Source organism: Rhinolophus sinicus, linkage group LG15 (genome assembly GCF_036562045.2).
Source record: "Rhinolophus sinicus isolate RSC01 linkage group LG15, ASM3656204v1, whole genome shotgun sequence".
In the NCBI taxonomy this organism is placed as follows: domain Eukaryota; kingdom Metazoa; phylum Chordata; class Mammalia; order Chiroptera; family Rhinolophidae; genus Rhinolophus; species Rhinolophus sinicus.
Genome location: NC_133764.1, coordinates 49,323,718 through 49,343,168, shown reverse-complemented (window position 1 = coordinate 49,343,168; position 19,451 = coordinate 49,323,718). Strand labels below are relative to the sequence as shown.

At 48.4% G+C, this 19,451-nt stretch overlaps 1 long non-coding RNA gene across 1 annotated transcript; it reads left to right on the top strand.

Moving 5' to 3' along the window:
* The first annotated feature begins 6,112 nt into the window (after nucleotides 1-6,112).
* LOC141568872 (uncharacterized) lies at nucleotides 6,113-17,297 on the top strand. The gene is made up of 4 exons (XR_012492107.1): nucleotides 6,113-6,335; nucleotides 8,217-8,285; nucleotides 15,555-15,845; nucleotides 17,093-17,297. It is a non-coding gene; the product is annotated as an uncharacterized LOC141568872 (long non-coding RNA).
* The last annotated feature ends 2,154 nt before the right edge of the window (nucleotides 17,298-19,451 follow it).

The window sequence follows — 19,451 nt, the reverse complement described above, 5'->3', positions numbered from 1 at the left end:
TCTCCTTAAAGCCAAAGCCAAGAGCAGGGGAGGCCTCTGTGTGGTCCAAATGCTCCGGAAGGGAGGGAAGGTTAATTTATTGAATGTTTACCATCTACCTGGCGCGTAACCCATGCCATCTTACAACATCCTCCCAACACTGTGAAACAGGTTTTATTAGCCTCATGTTACAGGTGAGGGAACTGAGGTTTGGAATAGAGAAGTAACTTGCCCGATATCGTGGATGGAGGAGAACCGTTAGCTTGAAGTCAATTTAGCTAATGATTTATTTGCCTAATCATCCATTTGCATCTTTTATGTGTCCTAGTTTTTCCTCTTCGTTTGAGCATTCTGAGGACTTGATTAAAAGTTCATCTAAAGCCGTATATTTTTAATGGTCTGCTGATTATTTATCGAAGCTGCTGGGTCTCGCTGCTAATGAGTGGCAGAGCTGGGATTCACTCCCAGCCCATCTGACTCCCCTGTCTGTGACTTTGAGCTCCCCGCTTCCTTGGGAGGAGGAAGGCAGGCTTTCCCCTGGAATCCAAAAAGGCTGAAAATGGGGGTCCAAGGCAGAGGTTGGATGTCCACACTGGACCCTCCCATCTGTTCTATCAAAGGGAGGGAAGCCTTGAGCCTGTGCTGTCAGAAGTGAGGGCATGCTCCTGTCCCTTCACTGCCTTCTGTGTTCTCTTCTGTCTGCTGAGGGCACTAGAGAAGATGCTCTCAGGCAGTGGTCCCCAAATGCTGGGGTCTGGGTGCTGTGCATCAGAACAGCAGGAGGACCCTAAATATACATGCCTGGCTTCACTGCGGACTGACTGAATCCAAATCTCTCAGGGTGGGAGCCAAGCATCTTAACCTGTTCTCTGGGTACTTCTTCTACACCCCAAGTTCTGGAACCCACTCCTCCGTGGTAACTCAGGGGAGTCTGTGTGTCCCGTCTCACCTCCCATCCTCCTCCCCTAACTCTTGAGACTCAGAATCTAGGATGGTAAATCAAAGATTTACCGAGTCCTGGGCTACTGGCCCGCTGCTTCTCTCACTCATGCTATGTGGAATGGAGTCAGTTCTTCCTGCTTTCCTAACCTCCATTTCCCCACATGACATTCAGGGGATAAAATGGTGCAAGATCAACCGGGTTCCCTCCCCTGCATTTCCCTGTGGCTGGCGACCCTCCCCTTCATCTGTGTGTGTAACTCACAACAAAGACAATGGTTAAAAATGGGGTGGGGACACCATCAGAATCCTCCCAACCAGTTTGGGAAATACCAAAACAGAAGAAACTGTGCTCCCAATGTTCATCAGGAACCCTGAGTGGGCAGTAACCCTCTTCTATTTTGGCATCCAGGGGCAATGAGGGCCTCCTAGGGCCCTGGGGTAATGAAAATTCAGCTAGTTTTCCCACATTCCCAAGGAGGTCATGGAAGGCGTTGGGAAGGGCGAGTGGTCCTGGAGGGCCTTGGGTGCAGGGTAAGGAGAACGCAGTGGGTGGACTGATGGCCACTGAAAAAAGGAAATGGATATAGCAGACACCAGTGAGGTGGGGTGACCAGGCTGGTGAAGACAGATATCAATGATCATGGCTCAGCAGCCCCTGTCCTTCGGTTCCCCCTCCTATGCTATGGAAGCCCCTGGATCTAAGGTGCTGCCCTGGGGAGGGAGATGAGAAAATCCTGAATAGATTGAATTTAAATCTGAAATTTCTTAGTTCAGCTGAAATTGATTAAGTTTTCTGCTACTGGGCAAAATGGGGATCTCAAAAAGAGACGATAGGAAAATTAAGTTGCATCTTTTTAGAACCCCTAAATTGTAGCTAATTCATTTCTTCTTTTTGTCCAGTCAGGGGCTGGCTGCCATCTCAGGCCTTTCCAGCTGTGACATCCCCTGTGGGTCCGATCCCTGGGCCTCTTGACCTTATCGCTGCACTGCTGCTGCTACAGCTCAAGGTACTGCCTGAGGATACACAGGTCACATCCCAGTGGGGATCTGCCGGACCTCGCCATGGACGGTGGTTTGCCCCTGAGTCCTTTAGTCAAGAGATATTATTAAGAAACCACTGCGTGCAGGCCCTGGGCTGGCATTGTGCCTGGTTCTGGGGTCAGCCAGTTGAATAAGACCCTGGTCTCATCCTTAACACATTTACAGTCTTGTGGCAACAAACAATTAGAAGCCACTGGTTCTAGAACCTTAATTAGGAATTGCTCCTGATTGCCGCTTTTAAGAACTGGCATCAGCACATCTTCTGCTGGTCAGTCAACAAATACTTATTGAACACCTACTATATGCTAGACTCTGTTTAGGTGCTTGGGATAAATCGGTGAACAAATAATATAAATAAATGGGCCTTGAAGGTCTGATTTTATCTCTCTGCCCACCTTGGTCCTGGGGAAGCAGATATTGGTGCTTCAAGCTGAACTACCAAATGATACATTTAATTACAAGACGTTTCCCACCCCCATATTCATCCCCTGAATTCCCATCCCCTTTTGATCCCCAGTCAAGGCCAACTACAAAAATCCCTTGGTAATCAGCTGGGAGCTTACAGGCCCCAGACAGTCCTTCAGTGGCCTGTGGGAATGTCCCAAGAGGAGCATTTTTTGTCAAAAGAATGACAGGAGTTTAATTACTGTGTGGCCCGTGTGGGTGATTTCCATTTGACAGAGCAGAGCCCAGACAGTTCCTAGGAAGGCCTGTTGTGCGAGGCTGTGGCCGCTGGGGCCTGCTCCAACCAGAGCAGGAGTGAGCCTGGGGCCTGCGCCCAGGGCAGGGGCAGCAGGAATGCTTTGAATGCGTCATCTGCATGTGGCCTTGGAGCTTACCACTGGCTACTGGGGGCAGTTTAATTAATAATGTCCACTGCTTGTCATTTATCATTAGCAAGACAGGAGGGGTCAGAGGTGGGGGCATCTAAGAGGGCAGGGGAGGCTCTCTCAAACAAGGTACATTGATAAATTAAAGTTTTATCCATCAATGTCATGGGGTGGTCGCTGTTGGGCAGCCCCACGTTGTTTTCCTCTTGTTCAGAGGCCAATCTTGTTTTTCTGACAGGGCTTTGCAGCAGCTTGTGGGGAGTTTCGTCCATGATTGTATTTTTCCCTGTCAAATGTCAGCGAAGAACTAGGTTGTGTGGTACAAATGGGAAGGAGAGAGAGTGGAATGTGTCCTGGCGATTGGTTCCCACTGGGACTGCAAAGTAGAACTCTAAGGTGGATCCAGTCTGAGGTTAAACATTGTTTGGCATCAGGAGTATTTTACAAATTGGAAATTTTTACATTAAAATCTGAGATTCTGGCTTTTCTTTTCTTTTTTAATTTTTATTGGGGACTATTGGAGAACAGTGTGTTTCTCCAGGTCCCATCAGCTCCAAGTCGTTGTCCTTCAATGGCAACCTTGTTGAAAGCTTGCGCTCTAACCACCTGAGCCTTCCGGCCACCCCTGGCTTTTCTTGAAAAGGTAAGATGTGGCAGAAAACCAAACCCTCTTTTTCAGCACAGCAATATCCAGCTGCTGGGCAGCATAGGCAGCCAGGACGGCTGTGTGACGCTGTGGAGGTTGTGCACTGCACAAAGTCACCTGGCAGATGGGACAATGGAGACTGAATCCAGACCAGGTTGTCTGCCCTGAAGAGGCCCTATAGGCAGGAAGTGGGCCTTCCGGGTGACCTCCTCCAACAATCCCTGCTGCCTACTCCCCCTGCCCCATTCATTCACATTATGTACCAGAGTTTTTACTCCTAGCGTATTCAGAACACTGCTCCATCTCCTCCATGTGAGCGCTTTTCTTCATCTTTCAAGGCTCAGCTCAACTCTAACTTCCTCCAGGCACCTTCCTGGGTTTCCCATAAGATCTGGAGGTTCTCCCCTCTGTATTTTCTCAACAGCCCATGCACACGGCTGTCATGGCACTCAGCACGACATTGCGCTCCAATTTGTTAACAGGTCCTTGTTTCCCACAGACATTGATCCCCTTGGAGACACCCTACTAATTTCTGCTTTCCCTTGCCTGGCACATGGCACTTAATCGGTCAGGGCTGAATGGATGACTTTGTGGCTGAGGTTACATCAGGAAAGGGAGGCCCCCCAAGAGGTTGCCAAGATTCCCAAGCCATGAAGGTCAGGAAGAGGTAAAAGATTTTAGCTTTGGGGTTTTGAAATGATCTTGGACTCCTAGTTCTCTCTCTTGGATGTTCTATACTGCACTTCAAATATTATATATATATATATATATATATATATCTCCAGTGTTCCCCCCAGAAGCATTATTGAGATATGATTGACATATAACATTGTATAAGTTTAAGGTGTATAATATGATGATTTGATACACAGATATATTGTAAAATGATTATCACAATAAGGTTAGTTAACACCTGTATCACCTCACACGGTAATTACCATTTTTTGTGTGTGGTGAGAACAGTAACTACTCTTAGCAACTCCCAAGTATACAATATAGTATTGTTAACTATAGTCACCGTGTTCTACATTAGACCCCCCAGGACTTATTTCTCTTATAACTGGAAGTTTGTAGCCTTTGACCAACATCTCCCTATTCCCCCAACCCCCTACCCCAGGAAACCACCATTCTACTCTCTATTTCTATGAGTTTGATTCTTTTATATTCCACATATAAAAGATCATACAGTATTTGTCTTTCTCTGTCTGACTTATTTCACTTGGCACAATGCCCTCAAGGTCCATCCATATTGTTGCAAATAGCAGGACTTCTTTCTTTTTTATTGCTGAATAATATTCCTCTGTGTGTGTGTGTGTGTGTGTGTGTGTGTGTGTGTGTCACATTTTCTTTATCCATTCTTCTGGTGATGAACGCTTAGGTTTGTTTCCATGTCTTGGCTATTGTGAATAATGCTGCAATGAACATGGGGGTGCAGGTATCTATCTGAGATGATGATTTCATTTCCTTCTGTGTATGTGTGATTGCTGGATTATATGGTTGTTCTGTTTTTAATTTTTTGAGGAACTTCCACTGTTTTCCATAGTGGCTGCATCAATTTGCAATCCCACCAATGGTGCACAAGGGTTCCTTTTTCTCCACATCCTCACCAACAACTGTTATCTCTTATCTTTTTGTAGAACACTTTAAATCTTGAGCCATGCTGATTTTGGGGTTTCTTCTGACCAGAAAGCTGAGTGTCTGGGATTTTTCACATTTAGCTTGTTCTGTTGTAAGGAGGAAAAAGAGAGCCTGGTGAGCCACACTTGGCTTTGGAAGCTTCTGCTCCCTACTGACTTGTATGTCCCCCTTCACTAGCCAGAGCACATCACGTGACAAAGCCTGAGGGAGGCCAGTGGGTCAGAGAAGTAGCATCCTTCTCCAGAGAGGAGGAGAGACTATCTGTGAACTTGGGGACATTGTAGCACAGGCATACAAACAAGTAACTACAGGATGTGAGAAGTACCCCAGAGTTCTGCATAGTGCTAGGAAGGGAAAGGGGCAGGGAAAGCTTCATGGAGGAGGTAACATATGAGTTGGGTCTTGAAGAATGTGTAAGAGTTCACCAGGCAGAGAAAAACAGGAAACATTTAGGCAGAGTGAAAAAGCAAATGACAAGGTCTGAAATTGCCAAAAAGCCTTGTATGCTCTCAGTGGCTGGAGCACGGAGGTGCAGGGGTTAACTCTGGAAGAGTGAACTGGACCAGGACACAGGAGCTTTGCCCATCAGGCTAGGGACTTTTTTCTAAAGGTGGTGGGGAGACACTGAGGTTTCTGGGAAAGGAGATACGATTTTGAACCCCGGGGTGACTGGATGGAGGGATGTTTTCTTGCTAAGTACAGAGAAGCAGCCAAATACAAGGGCGCCCTAAATTGGGAGAACCCCTCCACCCCCACACTCCCCCCACCCTCCCACTCTCCCCACCCTCGCCCAAGAGACAAGGTTTTCTACACTGGAGCCCATGTAGGAACGATCTCCTGAGGTCCCCCTTCCTGATGCAGGGAGCGGGTACAGCTCACTGACAACCACGTACAGGGGCGCAGAAGGGACGAGCGGCCTAGCGTCTTCTTGGGGCTGAGCCCCAAGGACCCGCCTGACCCCGCGCCACCCCTCCCCCAACCCCCTGCGCTTGGAGAGAGGCCCCTCCCCGGCCTCCGGAGGCCTGGCGTGGCGGATATTTGTCTGTGATACGATTGTAATTTGGGCCCCTTTTGGCCGCAGTAAATTGTCCTGTTTGCACAGCGCCAGGCTGAAATAGACCGGCTCGCGCGCCCCAGGAAATGAGCTCACGGCCAGGCCGCCGCAGAGAGCGCGCTGCAGCCGCCCCGGCGCTCCCCGCGCCCCCGCCGGCCCGCGTGCGGGCGGAGCTGCTATTTTTTCATTTGACCGACTTAAACAGGTAATTTGAATTATGATCATGAAAAAGTGCCCCAAAGTACTCCGCCACCGAAAGCTCAGGGCAAAGCGGGAGACGCTGCAATGGGGAGTCGGGAGGCTGCAGCATCTTCCTTTGTAGAGAAGGGGGGGCAACCAAGGCTTGATCTGAGATGGGCTTCTTGCGCCACCTCCCAAGAGGCAATAAAGAAAGCCAAAACCCGTGGTGACAAATTATAATTTTACAAAAATGATTTCTCAGTAGGACTTTACAGCCATGGAAGAGGACATTTGAAGCATAGCTACACCCACCTTCTCATCTCCTGCGTGCAACACAACAGCTATTTTAATTTCTCTAGTTTCTGGCTGGTCTTCACCTCTACACATATACAGACTGGTCAGCATGTAATAATCATGGCATATATCCCATTCTGTGCTCCTTTATTTCACATGCTTTTAATTTGTAAATACTGTCTCTTGTTACACAATTTTCCAATTTCCCATTTTTATTAGTGGCATAGTACTTCTTTGGATGGATGTGCCATCATTTATAGGACCATCCCCCTATGTTGGCCAGAGAAGGTGTCTCCAGTTTTTCCCTATCATAAATAATATCGCAGTAAATGTCTCGGTAGATATAGAATTGTTCTCTCTTTCTGATGAATTATTTCCTTAGGATTAATTCCCAGGAGGAAGATTATTGGGCCAAAGGCTATGAACATTTTTATGTCACTTGGTATTATTGCCAAATTGCTTTCCAAAAGCGTTGTGACTGATAATTTACAGTCTTAAAAGGAGGAGCTGACCAAATGTGTGCACTGCACTTCCTTACACACAAAGACCATGACCTTGGGGATCAGAAGAGCCAGTCCCTGTGGGCAGCTCCAGGTGAGGAGAGAGGTACAGGTGAAAAATGACTAGGAGGGAGGGGTGCTGGGAGAGCCCTTCCCCCAGTGTCAGTACTTTCTGGAAGGGCAGGTATCCTGGATTTTGGACTCCGTCTCCTGCCGTCTGTGTCCTCTCTGTCAGATGTTTGTTCAGACCCATCATTCCCAAGCCCCCAACTCACTGTCCACCCCTCAGAGTTCCTCCTGCCAGGCTGCCTGGGAACGGCTTAGCCTTGGCCCTGAAATAGCATGCTATTTGGCTGAGCCAGCTTTATGAGGAGCTATTCACAACTTTAGCTTCTTGTCGTCTTTGTTTTCTGTGAAGCAGAGCTAACCCCTCAATGACAGGCTAAGGAGGGGCAGCTGGAGTGTGCTTGGAGAAGCCATCTACCTCACAGTGCATCCAAGTCTTTGCCAGGTTGGGTTACAGTGGGATCTTCTGTATTTACAAAGACCAAGACTGGGAGATGCAACTGAAGATAAAACATCTGCTGTCCACACCTCAACCATCTGATTTGCTGATGTCCTTTCTCCCACAGTGGTTTTGGTGTCACCCCAGCTGACATTGTAGACTGTTGTGTTACTTTCCGGGCAACACTATAGGAAGAAAGCACTTGTAGGGAACAACTGGGCAAAGAGAAGACAAACTTGATTTCTCCTCTCTGTACTAACCCATGTATTCTTGAGACAAGCCACTCAGGGAATGTAGGCCCCAACTTTGTACAAAACAAAGTTCTGGATGGATTGGCCACATCAGTGCTGTCCTGGAGACCCAAAAGCCATTGTCAGAGTCTCATCTTCCTTCCATGGCTGTGCCACAGAGAAGTGAACAGAGGTGGCCCTGGCAGGAGGGATCTGAGGGGTGGACAGTGAGATGGGGGCTTGGGAATGACAGGTCTGAACATCTGACAGGGAAGGGAGAGGGCAAGACGGGGAATCTGAATATTCCTGGGATAAACTGTTACCTGCCCAGGAGAGCCGAGACCCAGGTAACGTGGCGTTTTCCTCTGATCCCTCAGGTCCACAGCTCCTGTCTCCGTGCCTGCTTCCCGAGGGACTGCTGGAAAGCCACCATGCTGTCATCTCTGGTAGGTGTCACATTCAGAATCCCCCCTCCACCCCAGCTCCCAACCAGAGTCCCAGGATCCAGCTATGCCTCTGACTTGCCCTCGTTCCTGGTGAAGTTCATGCCCATTGGCTACTGTGCCTGAGAGGACAGAGGGAAGCCATTATTGCTCCAGCTGCCTGGAGAGCATGCTGCTAGCATGTCATGGGATCCTACCATGGCTCCTTCCTGAGGCTCCTCAGCCTCACATGTAAGCAGAAGCCCATATACAGGGGAACCACCGAGGCTGGTAATGAGTATACCCTTAGTCCCTGCTGAGTGGAAATGGGTGTGAATTGGGGCATCTGGCTGCTCACTGTTAGGTTGGTCCTTTCCTGCCTGGGGCAATGTTTTCCCATAAGTACTGCCTACTAGTAGGCATTCGTTCCCCTCCTCCCCACTCAGCCCTTTCCAGCCTCTTTGGCTCAAGTCCCTAATCTGGAATATTGTCTCAGTGCCTCTAGTTCTCACAGTCTAATTTGTTTTGTACTTGGTGACGGTACCACCCAATGAGTGCTCAACGTCATCTTCTCCAAGTGTCTGCAAGGCCCAGTTAATCCAGCTTCACCTCATTGTCTTGTTCTTTGCCTCACACTCAGTCTGTCTCCCCAGTACAACAGGACCCTCTGGGGGGGTGGCCCATCATTTGAACACTGTAGTCCCCAGCCCCGCCTTTTAAAGCACTCCCAGATAGAAGGACAAGTGCAGAGGGCATCTACCGTGGTGGTTTCATGGTTGGGCTGTGGTGCTAAACTGCCCTGGTTTGAATCCCAGCTGCCCTATTTAATAGCAGTGTGACTGTGGGCAAGTTATTTAACCTCTCTGTGTCCAAGTTTCCTCATTTATAAAACAGAAAACAACCCCTCAGAGCAGTTGGGAGGATTAGAGAAGATGGTTTATAAAGTATCTGGCAGGTAGGGAATACTAAAAAAAGACGCAATTTCTTAGTGGGAAAAAAAAGCAGTTTTGTTCCATTTAACACACACCGCATGACTGTCCCGTGGATCCAACGTTGTGCTATAGGATGAGGTAGGTGAGACCTCTCAGAGTTGCTGCTAGGGTGGCAGGTGTGGAAATAAGCTCACGGTCACGCAGAGCACAGCCAGGGCCGTGAGAGCAAACCCTGTAAGGGCCAGAGGAAGGGGAGGGCTTCCCTGGTTGGAGAGTTGGGAAAGCGTCTTTGGTAAAGTGGAATTTGGGTCCAGCTTTCAATAATATGTAGGTTTGTAAAACCTTGATGAGGAGACATTATTCCAGGTGGAAGAGAGAGCAGAAGCCAAGGTAGGGAGTTAAGAGAGGGGAAGCCCTTTAACACATCAAAACAACCCCTAAACACGGACAACATCTAAAACTTCAGTGCCATGACAACAAGCTTTCCCTCCCGACTCATCCTGTCAGCCGTGTGTTTCACACACAGACCTGAGAGAAGCTCCCATGTTGATAGGCTGGTCCTATGAGTTGGGCAAGAGTAGCTCCCCCTCTATTCTGAGGCTTTCCCACCCTGTCTGGGCCCCCCAGAACCAGACATGTGCCTGAGACACCGTAGTAGAGCCCTGAATGCTGGTGTCTGGTCCTGCCCTGGAAAAGTCCAGACTGGGAGCTGAAGGAAGGAAGCTGTTTTCTAGGAAACGCATGGATTTACGTCCCAACTCTGCTCCTCACTGCTTGTGTGCACTTAGGCAAGTGGCTAGCAGCTCTGTCTCTTGGTTTCCTGGGCTATAAAATAGAGATAGTAATAATTGTGTCTGTTCCCCAGTCCCCCAATTTGCCCTCACCACTGTTTGTATTGTCTTGAGGAACAGGAAATCCAAGTACCTGCCCTTTGGGAACTCCTCTCGCTGTCCTCCATTAAAGGTCAAGGGGGCTGTACAACATAACCAAGGTCTGGGGTGGGCGTCTGGGATGGGCAGGGTGATCAGAACTTGTTCGTTTCCCTGGGGCACCTGGGAGGACAAGAGGTTCCAGCTCCTGAGGTCCCCTGGTGCTCCCTGGATCCTGTCTGCTCTAAGTCTCTCCTCCAGCTTTCCTGTCTGTTCTGTGAGCGCCCCCTCGCCCTTTCAATAAATTCCCAGTTTGCTTAAGTCAGCTGGAATTGAGGTTTATGGCTTGCAATCGAACAATCCTCCCAATTTAGCACGTCTGTCTAACTCATAGATCTGTCCTACAGATTAAAGATGAATGCACATGACGGGCATATTGCAAGGGTGCCAGAGATGGTTGTCACCATTATTATTCTCAGTTAATCTTCACAATAACCCATGCATGAGGCAGGTGGTACACCGCCTTGTCAGACGAAGAAGTAAAGTTCAAAGAGATCAATTGGCCCTCCCAAGTTGCCTCCCTAAATGGCAGAGCAGGAACTCAATGCCAGATATGTGTGATTGCAATGTCCCTGAGCCATACACTGTCCCTCACTGTCCCAGGGCTCCTTCTGTGCTGGTACACCTTGCCAGAGTGTAGCCCATCAGCTGAAACCACAGTGCCTTCCAGAATGCCTACTGCAGCTCAGGTATTGGCCCAGCAAAGCAGGGCAGGATCCAAGAACGTTGCTCTGGGGGATGGGCGGGCGGCATCCAAGCCCTCCACATGAGCATCCTGCAGCCCAGGGCTTGTCCCTGCTGTCTCAGGTAAAACTTTGGAAACCTCAACCCCTAATTACCGCCTGGCACAGGGCACCCAGTGGTTTCCGGGTGGCTTGTATTGACTCGCGCAGTCTTCATAGGACATGGGTCTGGGCTAAATTTAAGCACCGTCACAGACAATTTAACAGTTTTCTGTGGGGGGGTAATTTAATGGTAAACCATAATTACCGATACAACTGATACCTTAATTCCCAAAACAATCTGTGGAGGTGTGTGGAATTCAAATCAGTCCAATTAGAATTCCATCTCCTCATAATAAAATACAGCATAATTGCTAATTGCCCCCCTGGCTCACAATATTTTAAGGCAGAAAGTTGGGTTTGTTTTTTAATATGGCTTTTATTTTAAAGTGTTTGTTTTCAATTTTGGACCATTGCCCACAAGAGGGAAAGGATCCAAGTCTCTGTACTCAGGGCTCTTGTGGGACCTTAGTGCTTCTCCCCTTGGCAAGAGCAAGGCCCAGGAGAGGGCCAGCTGTGCATAGGGCTCCACTCATATTAGAGGCCCAGCCCTTAGCAAGGCCAGGAGATACTCTGTTGATATAAGCCAGTTGCATTTTAGGGTACATTTGAGTTAATAAAGAATTCTGATGAGCACTAGAGTCAGACATGCAGAGGTTGAAAGCTAGTAGGCGGTGAGACAAGTTATTTAACTTCCATGTGACTCAGTTTGCTGGTCTGTAAAATGGGTATAATAATTGACCTTGGTTGTGAAGATTGCCACAGTGCCCTACACATAGTAAACACTCCAGAAATTATAGCTGTGTTGTATCATAAATTCATTCATTTGCTCACACAGCATAAATATAGATACATACCAAGCACTATATGTGCAAGGCATGGTTTTAAGTGCTGGGGATAAAACTGTGAACATACCAGATCAAGCCCTTGCCTTTCGTAACTTTCATTCTAGTGGGGAACAGATGATGATAAACAAACGAAGATGTAAGATAATCTGACCCCTGTGAGAGTAATGGGTTCTGGTTCACATGGTGTGATCAGGGATGACCTCCCTGAGGAGGTGGAATCTGAACTTATCAACCCTAGGAAGCTGAATTTACAGATGAGGAAACCGGGGCTCAAAGGTTAAACTGTGGGAGGCTTATACATACCATAAAAGTTTGGGAAAGATGAGCTGAGAGGAACAAGTTAGAGGAAAGGCACTAGGTGGTCAGGCAGAGAAAGCCACACAGACGACATGAGGACCTGAGGGGCTGCGATCACAGCTCACTACCTTTAGTCTGGAAGACATCCTCAGGGTCACTTGGAGGTCGCAGCAGAGGAGAAAGTGCTTAGGCAGTGGTTTGAAGAGACGTGGCTTCAGATCCTGGCCCTGGACCAAGTTGCTATGAGGCCTGAGCCAACCACTTCCCCTCCCCCAGGCAGCATCTGTAAACTGAGAACAATAAGATGTGTCACATGGTCATTGGCAAGGGTTGTATGGGATCATGCGTCTTAAGAACTGGGCCCTTAAGAAGTGCCAACCTGGGGCTGCTGGTTGGCTCAGTGGTTAGAGCGCAGTGCTCATAACACCAGGGTTGTAGGCTCAATTCCCACATGGACCAGTGAGAAACAACAGTTTGAGCTTGGAGCTGAGCCACCGGTGGGAGGCCAGATGGCTCAATGGTTAGAGAGCAGTGCTCATAACACCAGGGTTGTGGGTTCGATTCCCACATGGGCCAGTGAGCTGCGCCCCCCACAACTAGATTGAAAACAATGACTTGACGAGGATCTGATGGGTCCTGGAAAAACACAGTGTTCCCTAATATTCCCCAATAAAAATTAAAAAAAAAAGTTCCAACTCTGTGTGTCCCCCTACTGAAAGTGAGGCCTAGAGAGGGGAAGTGACTTGCCCAAGGTCACACAGCAAGTTGTGGCAGAGAGGAGACAGGTTTTGGTCCAGTGTTCTCCCCCTTTCTGACAGCCAGGAGGCAGCTTCTTCAGTAGCCGGGTAGAGGGTCTTTGCAGGACAGTCATTGACAGGCAGCAGGCCAAGGAGGAAGTTTCAAATGAGGGAGGATGAGGGTCAAACAAAAAGGAACCCCCCCAATGAAAGTGTACCTGAGTTAGTACAAAATAAGCATCCTGATTTCGAATTCAGGCTTTCATTTACTTCCAGCTGCTGGGCCTGTTGGAGACACTGGGAGGAGCAGAGCTGACTTCAGGGGTTGGGGAAGGTTAGAGGGATGGCGGGGGGCTGGTCTGGAACGAAGACATATTGCTCCAGGACAACCCCCTTCTGCTGAGAAGCCCTCTGGCATTCCCAGACAGGCCCTCCCCTCCCCATTTGACAAATCCCACTTCCCAGCTGAGATCCAAGGGGCCTCCAAGATTAAAAACCTGGTCACCCACTGGTTATGGGGCAAATGGCTCCTATTACGAGAGGGCTCCAGGGGCCTGGGAACCCAGCAAGGGGTGGGCAGGCGTTTGCTGACACGTCTTATCCAGGGCCAGGGCCATTCACTGCCCACAAGGAGGTGGGGATCTGGGGGGCCCACCTGAGCTCCTTGCACCTCGCAGTAATTACCATTCTTTGGCTGGCCGCTGTACAGACCACCCCATGGATGGGAATCTGGGTCCAGGCTGAATAGGGCTTGACTTACTGCTCAGGAGCTCCCCTTCCCACGACTGGGGCCTGGGGGAAGAAGGGAGTGGGGACAGATTCAGGCTTCTAGCACCCTATGGAAGAAGCAGCAAGATTCAAGGACAGAGTCCCTAGAAATGAGGGCTGACAGTCTGGGAAAGTTCTTGGGGTTTAATTCACTCTTAGCCAAGGGACTTCTGCTCCCATGCCCTCAGAGGCCTTCTGGATATGATTTTAGACTCCTGGGTTCCTTGACTCATAACTTCTGTGATGGCAGATGTAACTGGTACACTGAACCAATCACAACTCCTAGTATCATCAAAACGCAACTTTATTTTTGTCTCCCACTTTTCTTTAAATTTTCTTTGGTGAGAGCATTCTCCCGTTTCTGAATCAAAACTCTCAGAGGCCCATGACTTTTCTGCCCACCCACTCATAGGTTAAACAGAGTCCCGGAGTCACTTTAAGTCACAAACACCATCTCAGTTCAGACACTGGAATTTCTGGGTTCTGTATAATATTACTGTAGCAAGAATGTCTACATTTGTATTCTGAAACAATTCTCATTTACTCACTCATTCAGCAAACTCCGATTGAGGGTCCATATGTGGTTGATTGTAGCTGGGAAAGCTCCACAGATAGAGAAGACATCTGGATGTGTGCAGACCTGCATTCAGCCACCCATCTCACAATGACCAGAAGTTCAATGCCACCCTGGATGAGAAGAAACTCATTTATATTTCTGTTTAGGCAACAATCAGGAAGCCTGGTGCTCTACAGTCTAGAGAACACTTGTAAAGATCACATCTCATTTAACCTTCAGCAGTACCCATTTTACTGATGGGGAAACTGAGCCTGAGAGAGATTAACTAATGTACCTGACAACGCTCAGTTAGTAATGGCGAATTTTAGGTTCTAACCAAAGTTTTCTAGCCCCAGCTTTGGAGCTCTCTCTGCTTCACCACAAGCCTCTTGTGCTTTTAGGGCCATGATCTGACTTTCTCTCTTTTATTGTAGGGCCACGATCTGACTCTCTTTTTTGTTATCTGTGTGGAAGAGCAAGGCAGGGAATCTGCACTCTGAGAAATAACCAGGGAGGAAGGGTAGGCAGGCTAAATCCTTCCCCATGATCAATAGAGAGTAGCCAGGTCTCAGACCAGGAAAGCTGCAAGGCAAAGGCTTTTAACTCCAAAAATTTGAGAAACCATGTAAGACCTCTAATGCTATTGGTTAGAGGAAGAACTTCAGGAAAAATTAAGATTTAAAATTAATAGAAGGAGTGAAAATACTATTTGGAAGTTGAAGGGAACAGCATGATGGCTGCCAGCAGCTCCTGGCTCACATTCATTCTCTCAGCCACCCCAATATTAGAAGAGATTTTTTTTCCCCCAAGAGTTCAGAAAGAAGTCCCAGAATTGATCCTCATTGGCTCTGGTGGGTCATGTGTCCCTCCCTAAACCAATCACTATAGCTGGGGGATTCAGTGACCTGATTAGCCAATCCTGGCTCACATGATTGGTCTGAAGTGAGGCAAGCTGGGATCAGCTCCGCCAGAACTAAATGTATTGCAGGTAGGGAAAAAGCTATTACCAGAAGGAGGGTGAGGGGCAGGAAAATGGGAAATTAGATAAGAAAGAGGGCTTTGTACAGATTAAGGATTTCAATTTTACAAATTGGCAGTAGGCGCTAACAGGGAAAAGCTGTTATTGACATAGGGTTCAGGGAATTCAATCAGGCAGCAATGAACTTGCTGCTATTCATGACGTCTAATCATTAAATGTCAATTAAACATACATCGTATCTATTAATGTAAATAACTTAACAATATGGCATAATGATTAAGGGAGTAGAACCTGATTCTGTCACTTACCAGTGATTTTGAGGAAGTTACTTAACTTCTCTATGACTCAGTTTCCTCATCTGCAAAATGGGTACAATAATATCTGTTCCTGGTTTTTCTGTGAAGATTAAATGAATTTATACACATAAGGCACTTACAGCAGAGCTAGCCAAAGTGTTTGCTTCAGTTCCCAGGAGTCGGGACACCTCAGATCCTGCAGGAACCTCTAGCTCTGGCTACACAGACCTGAATAGGCTGGCCTAGCAGCGGTAACAAACGTGAGCAGTGACCCACTTGCCCGCTGCCCTCTGTAGCCTCGCTTGGCTGACAAACAGGAAGGTGGCAGGGCTGCCTGGGTGCCCATGCCACCCCCACAGCCCTGTGTCTGGCCCCAACCTTCGTCTCTACTCGAGGCTGCGGTGAACTTGGATGGTGCTACTCTCACCGCAAGCCACAGACCGTCACAAATTGCCCTGTGGTGAGTAGCGAGCACATTTATAATTGATGAAATCAGGGTGGGGGAGCCAGAGCTCATTGCTGAGATGTTTAGTAAACAAGACCCTAAGCCCTTGAGTAGGGGCAGGGATGCTTGAGAGAAAACAAGGGACAGAAAAAGGGGGGAGCAGCTCCCTCGAGAGTGCTTGAAAGGCCCCAGCTGTCAGCTTGTTTTTATTATTAAACTTATTTTGAAAATTTTCAGTCATACAGAAAAGTTGCAAGAGTATTATAAACGGCTGTATACCTATCACCTACAGTCGGTCACCCATTCTTAACATTTGCCACATTTGCTTCTTTCTCACTATCCATATGTATATTTAATATAATAATATACACATTATTATTTTTAGTCTTTTATTTTGCTGAACCATTTGAGAGTAAGATGCAGAGATCATGACTATCCCCCCTAAATATTTCAAGGACATTCTTCTAGATACCTTCAGGAGAATGTTCAACGTAAGGAAATTGAATATCAACACAATACTATGATCTAATATACGGTCCATCTTCGAATCCCACTGATTGCCCAATAACATCCTTCATAACAAGGTTCTTTTTTCATTCCAGGCTGGCAAACTCTTCAATAGTCTGCACAGTCAGGTAGGAGGAATGAAGTTATGGTCAGGTCAGAAAACAAGGCCAAGCTTGGGATGACAAGTGGGGCCAGACTTAAGAGCTGGATAAACTTGGGGAGCCCTGGAAACTTCTTCCAGAGGGACCCAGGGGATGGGAGTTCAGGTGAGCAGGAGAGGGGCACACAGATTCTGAAAGGACTGGGAACCCAAGGGAGAGACAGGAGGCTCCCATGCTTCCTGTTACAGCATCCAATCCCTGGGCCCAGATAGGTGGGGGCTGGAGAGCTGTGTTAGGGAGATGGGGAGACATCAATCTTTTAGGCACAGGAGTTAGGAAGAGAGAGAAAGCCTTGTCATTTGAATGTTAAGTGGCTAACTTGTGTATTCACCTAACAAGTGTTTATTGCACTCTTGCTATGAATGGAGAACTATTCTAGGTGCTGGAGATACAGCTGGATAGAGCCCCAGCCCTAGCCTCATGGTGTTTATTGGAGGACGTGATTGTTTGGGTTGTTGTTACAGAGATAGTGGCTCCCCTTCTCGCCCCACCTGGCCCACCCACACATTTACATACCTGTTGTAGGGGGCAGGGGTGTATACTTCTCCACTCTATTAACACTGAACTTCGTCATGATGCTTCTTTGGTCAATAGAATGTGAGCGGTGTATCATGAGCATCCTGTGACATTCGGCTTGGCTTTTACATTGCTGCTATTCTCTCCGAGAAGAACATGCCCCAAAGCTGCTGGTCCAAGGAGAATGAAGAAATGCTTGGAACAGACCAGTATCCAAGCCACAGCCTGGAGGCACCATGCCCTGACGGACCCACAGGCTCATAAATAGGAATAATAAATGTGTGTTTTCTTAAGCCCCTGAGTGTTGGGGTGGTTTGTTATGCAGCATTATTTCAGCAATAGCTGACTAAGATTGGCAGAGAGAGAATACAAACAAGCCAACTAGTAAATGTATGATGTCAGATGGAGATAGGAACAACAGACAGAAGACTGGAGAAGGGGAAGAGGGTGGTGAATGCAACTGTAGATAAGGGTGCCCGGGGAGGGCTCTCTGATAAGGTAGCAGAAATCTGAAGGAAGTGAGGCAATGTGTCATGTGGTTATCTGGGGTAGAGAATTTCAGGCAGAGGAAATAGCAAGTGCAAAGGTCCCGAGGCAGGAATGAATTTCGTGTAGGAGCAAGACTGTGTGGCTAGAGCAGTGGGGACAGGGTGGGGGTGACAGGAGATGGCTTTGGGGGAGGAGGGCTGGGGACAGATCCTGCGGTAAGGACGTGGAATTTTATTCACAAATCTAGTATAACTTGTTTCTAGCTGTCTGATGAAAGAGCCAGAGAACATGTGAAAAGGCAGAATGCGGGGGGAGGGGAGTCACTGGTTGAGCCCTCCTGCCCTGTTCTGGGATCTTTAAGAAAAGGACCGGTGTAAGCTACAGTCAAACCTGTGTCCTGAGGCCTTTTCCCAGCCCTCGTTCCCCTCCTTTTCCTTGAGGTTCCCCCCTCACTTGTCTCTGTGACTCTTCCTACCCTTACTCCCTTCCGACCTCGCCGACACAGCCCTCCCTAGACCTCCCCCAACACTCAGCCCTTAGTTTTCTATTCCTCTCAGTCACCCCCATCTCATCTCTCAAAGTGGGGACAACTCGTAGGTATCTCTGGGACCCTGAGCATTCTGCCTGTGGTCTTCTCACACTGGACTTAGTTTAAACTGAGCCCACCACCAGGGGACAGGCTCTCAGAGGGCTGTCTGAAACCTAGGAGCTCCGTAGACCTCTCCCGGAGTCCCTTCAAGTTCACAAGTCAGCACTGGCTGGGCTACTGGCTCCATATTTCTAAAATGCTGATTTCAAATGTCACTCCTCAGGCCTTGCCTTGGGTGGTTGCTCTTCCCCATGGGATAAAGGAACCCTCCTGGGCTGGCACTGAAGTGCGTCTCTAATGAGGTCTCAGTTCACCTTTGCTCCCTGGGTAAACCTTCCCCTCCAACCTAGCAGGACCCCATCCCCCTGCCCAGGCCTCAAGCACACTTATACCTAAGCCTTTGCCTTACCTTGTGATCAACAGGTATTTCCTGAGGGCCGACTGTGTGCAAGGCACTGTCTGTGGTGCTGAGGAGCAGGGGCCAACTGGCAGACCACTACAGCCCCCTTGGGTGCCTCCACCTTCCCTCCAGGCTGGGCCACTCAGGGCCTCAGTGACCAATGCCTTTCCTGCCACGGGGCTATTAGGCTCTTAAGCATATCGTGCCTTGTGTCTGATTATTCTTTTAGATGAAGATTTCTTTCTTTTTATATTTATTTTTTTAATTGTAAAAGTAGTATGTGCTCACTTCCCTTTAAAAAAAACAGGATGTCTTCAGCTGCTTTTTCAAGGCTGCCCTCCTCTGCTAGGAAGGGAGCCTCCATCCCCCTTCCTAGCAGAAGAGGGCAGCCTTGATTTCCCCAGTGGCCGATGAGGCCAGCACCAGGGACCCCACAGTAATTTGGGTGTGAGCTATGGTGCAAATAACTGAATCAAAGCCTTTTCTGAGAGTGGGAAGAGTTTTCCTGGGAGACAGGAGGTGGGGAAGAAATGAGAAGATAAGAGAATTGCGTTCTTGATGGAAGTTAGGGGGCCCCACAGAGGGGAGACCCAGAGTCTGGGAAGGCCAAGAGAGCATGTTAAAATGCAGAGCCCTGAAAAGGCACCGGGAGACCCTCACTTACTGACTGCGTGACCTCGGCCTCTCTGAGATGCTGGGTTTCCCCCATGAGAACAGGCACCACCACATGTTGTAGGGAGAAGCAAGAGCCACAAAAACCCTTTGTCAACTGTGATGTCAGCACAGAGGGGAGGGCATGCTGCTTTCCTGGTCTGTTTGCCTCATCCTGCACTGGGTCCTGAGTCACTCAAGGAAAAGGACAACAGGTATCCATATTTCTCCTCTGTGTGCCCTAGTGCCCAGCACTGGGCAGGTGGGAACACAAACACATTTATGATGCACATGTTGTATGTTAGATA